Consider the following 4,780-nt stretch of genomic DNA (forward strand, 5'->3'; position numbering starts at 1 on the left):
TTTTTAAAGTTCTTGTCCAATATAGCTATAAGATCACAGCACCTTAAAAATGCCAAAAGTATTAGCTAGAGGATCTCTGCTAGTTAGGTACTGAGGCAACAAAATCACTGGTTTAGATTAGAGAGATTAGAGCCACTGGTTTTCTAGCCAGCTTTTAGCTAAGTCTTAATAAACAAAGGAGGGGTAATTTATTATATCATAAATTATTGAATATGTTAAAAAACACAGCAACGCAAGGTTCTTTTTGTTTAGAGCCCTCTGGGAAAAATAACATAGATATATATTAGGATTGCAGATTTGCAGATTTTTTCTAAGATCCACAACATGATTTATTTAGTATGATTTATTGAGATATTGTATCAATGGGATTTAGAATTCAACCTATATTTGAAATAATATGAAAAGATTAGTATGTTTAGATAAGTATTTCTTAGTGAACTTTAAAGTATTTCTTCAGAGATGTAGAAAACAGAAATAAGAGATTTTGTTACGCCCTTGATCCATTACTCCATTAAGGTTTTATCACTTTAAAGTTGACCTGATGTGACCTTAACAGTTGTGGTTAATTCTCTAATACATAGTTGGTAACTGGGTAGAGAATAGGCTTATATGAGAGATGACAACCAATAGTGAGATACATAAGGAGCTAGGGAAATTTATCTCAGTATTTATCTGGGGAAAAAAAAAAAAAGGCATTTGAAAAGCATAGCATTGGTATGGTATAAGATTTAGCCAACATTATCTGTTAGCAGATTCCCATTTTTAATTTAATTATTTTTTAAAAGTTGACTCAAACTTTATTATGACTGTAAAATCAAAATGTTTTGTCATTTTGAAATTAAGTGTACATCAGATTAGATGCAGATCAACTATTACTTGGGACCTATTACTTGGGACCTATTGCTTGGGACCTCCATGATTAGAGTAGTACATCATCATTCTGTATTTTCCAAGTGTTTCAATTTTTCTTTGTTTTTGAGGATGATAAGATCCCAGAATTAAATGGCTCTAACAGAAATATTAGATTCCAAATTAAGTGGTTCACTGCACTGCCATTGTTGCTTTTCCAGCAAAGGAGGAGGTAGATCACAGAACAGAAGAGCTCAATCAATATAGCTGGTAGGAGTGGTTCAGAACAGAAAGGTGTGCATAGCTGGTATGATGTTAGAATAGTTTATTGCACAAGACTGCTGAGGATCAATATACAGTGTTTACTTTTGATTAGACCAAAGAACATGTGTTATTTAATTGTTACTTATGGCCCTCTTCCTTCTGCAGGCACAAATTTTGTTGTCTCCCTTTCCTTCCCCAATAAAAATATAAAAGCATGAGATTTATATATTAAGCTATTTAAGCTATTATCGTTACACTTTTAGACACTTTTTTTGTTCATAATATCTTCTTATTGACTTAAAGATTCATTATACAGAATTTTCCATGCTTCTCATAGAAGTTGTGATATTTAGCAGAGCCCTAGAATACTACCAACAGCCAACATTGTAGGAAGGGACAGGTTTTCACTGCATATCACATTACTTGTCAGAAACAGAAGAATAATAGTGTTTAAGACAACATTTTCTTCCATAAAAATCATTGCAAATGTATCAGGCCTTCCTCAAGTTTTTCTTCTTTTTTTTTTTAAAAAAAATGAGGCCTATGCTAAACAAATAAATATCATCATATATATGCAAAAATGCTTACTGTTTTTAGACCAAGAATCATGTTAAGGGTTATATATTGTCTTTGGTATGTGGTAGAGCTAAATTCAATTAAACTTATATATATGAGAGAGGCCTGTAGTAAAATATTACCTCTGTTGATTCCACCTCTAGAAGGAAAAGTCTTTTACAGGACTTGCTGCTGCCAGGTGTACCCCCATCCTAGGAAAGAGGAATGCTTCACTGAGGCAGTATAGCACAAAGTGTGTCATTCTTGCTTGTATGCTAGTTTATTTGACCAGGACAGTCTGTACTGCTTAGATTACCCTGCTCTGGGTTAAGCCATCATGGAGACACTGTTTACCGCACCACTTTACCCTGTCAGGTCTGAACACTGGTACTTTTCTCAGTCAACACCCATGTTTTTAGGCACAAGAATCCAAAGCAATCCAATCCATACTCGAAGGAGATCTGTGGTGCCACCAGGGCTGCCTCCGTTGCAGCAGCGTGCCACACAGTGCTGCCATATCTCGTGGTCCACGTGACGTAAGCTGCCGTGCACACCATGCCTCTTATCGGTGTGCTTCACAAGCAGGGCATGCACAGGGAGCCTCATGCAGAACAAAAACCACAGGCTCTGCAGGCTGAACCTGGTCATAAGGAAGTAAACTAGAGACAGGCTGACTGCAGCACTCGCAGATGAGGGCAAAGAATTTAAAGCTAGCAGGCAGTTGTTTGTTTACTTCTTTATTCTAAATGTACCAGAGAGGATGTCAAACTCATATCCAAAGCCTATCACCATAACCTAAGCAACTGTAACACTTACAGCCCCTTCACACTGAGTAGTTTCCCTACCTTAAATTTCTGCTTAGTTTTTCCAGTTCAAATTTCCTGCAGGGGAGAGAGGGAAGAGCAGAATTTTGGAATGAATTGTAGGTGAAATTTAATACTTAGCAACTTTCTGAAAATTTGGATTTTTTTTTTAGCTCTAAATACTTATTTTTTACTTAAAAAGATACAATTGCTATTTCATATTCCTATTGTATGGAGTGGAAGTAACAGCTAATCTTGAATTCACCTAAAAATCATACTAAAATACAGAATTTTTGTGCAATAATAGGAAAAATAATACTGTAAACTCATGTACAGCATTTTCAAACATTAGTGGAGTGGTAGGATCTAGGCAATGATGTGTAGCTATTAAATCAATAATCCAGACATCGAGGGAATTCCCCAGACAGCTGTTGTTTTTTTTCTCCCTAATCAGTAATAATAATCCAATGGTGTTTGAAATGGCATGATTGTATATTGGAATGTATTTTTGTGCTGATACTTTCTCATGCCTCTCTAATGGCTGCCTAAAATACAAAGACGACCAAGTATTACTAATAGCCATGTATTTCTTATGTAAAAGCTGCTAGCTGTTTGGATCGATGAAGTCTGCAAAAAATCTTTAGACCTCACTGACAAATATCCTAAGCTGGTTTACCATCAGTATAGCCTGATATCTTTTGTTTTCTAGCAGAATGACCCTGATGGATGCTAGTTGCTTGTGTCAAGTTTTGTGTGGCAGAAGTCGAGGAGGTATGTGGGAACCAAGCATGCAGATTTTGAGGGGCAACAGGGCTCTAGGGGATGGGCAAGCTGAGTCTCTTTCACCTCCAGTGTCTCCAGTTTTGCTTTCATATGGATTTCAGTGCAATGGAAATGTTTAGTCTGTTCCTAGTAGCCATGTAGACATATACCTAGTTTCTAGGCTAGTCAAAGTTATTTTTTTATATAGCTATAACTAGCATACTTAGGCTATCCAGATTATATTTAAAAATATAAATATTTTTCTTTGTTCTTCTCTGCTTCGCTGCACTATTGGGGCTTACTTGTTTCAGTTTCATCCTTCCTAACCTAATCCAAACAATAACCTTGGCTCAATAATTTAAACATATTGAATCCCCAACCAGAGTAGTTTTCCCTAGTAATACTCTGATTACAGCAGCTTTTATGTCTGAACAGGAAAGGACCTTAAACACTAAATCTCATCAGCACTGTAAAAAATAAGTGGTGAGCATCCGTCACATTTTCTTGAAATACCACAAGTCTTTCTTGAGGCCTAATCCTTTAATCTCTGGATTTTGGGCACTTCTGTTCTGATTACTAGGGATCAAAAGGTTTGGCAAATACTCTTCAGACCACTCTTCAAAGTGGCCACTGTAATATTACCAGGTTGTTATGACTTTTGTATGATTGTATGATTTGTCATTGCAGTAGTCGCTGGTATTTTTGGAAAAAACAGAGAAGTTAGTTTATCAGTGCAACAGTCTGCCACATTGAAAATTAATAAAAAAGTGCATGGTCCTCCAATGCGGTGGTTCAGAGGATTTCAGAACATGGCAATGTCAAAAGGGAGATACCCTTCACTGATGACGGAAATTCCTCCTACTGTGTAAGACACAACATTTTCTAATGGAGGGTACCCTTAAAGGCCTGCTGCAATGTATACAAATGCTGTTTTCCTAGCTTGTTCCCAAAGCTACAAAGTAGTAATTAATTGTACTGAAACTAGAAATCTCATGGCATTGCCTACCTGAAATACTGCCATATGTGAAGTTGCATTAGATAAAAAGAAAGAATTCTGCATGTCATCCATAGACCAAAATCAGTCCCTTAGACCCTACTACCAGACAGCTTTGTCAAATGTTCGTTGGTCTGTTCTGGAAGTATATAGTTTTTTCCTAAATGAGATTAGTTCCTCATCCTGTTTCAAACAAAGGCTACATAAGTTGAAACAATCAGTGACTCCTCCTCCCCAAGTTTCATTTTACTTATTGCAAACTAGAAATAAAATTGGGCTAAATGTTTTTCCCTATATTTGATCACTGGGACTCCTAAAGACTCACTTTACATGTTAGATCTCTGTCTAAACAAAACCACCCCATCCCACTAAAATTTAAGGGAGGTAACAAGCTGCTTTTAAGAAGAAATCACTCACTTTTCACCAGAGAGGCATGCTACTGACAGGGCAGATTTTGAAAAAGAAACAATCTTGTCACCTAGATGCAGAGCCCTGCAGTTACAACAGGAGCAAGCGCAAACCTACCCATGCTATTCCTGTTCATCACAGCCTT

The sequence above is a fragment of the Nyctibius grandis genome, chromosome 11 (assembly GCF_013368605.1).
Source record: "Nyctibius grandis isolate bNycGra1 chromosome 11, bNycGra1.pri, whole genome shotgun sequence".
In the NCBI taxonomy this organism is placed as follows: Eukaryota; Metazoa; Chordata; class Aves; order Nyctibiiformes; family Nyctibiidae; genus Nyctibius; species Nyctibius grandis.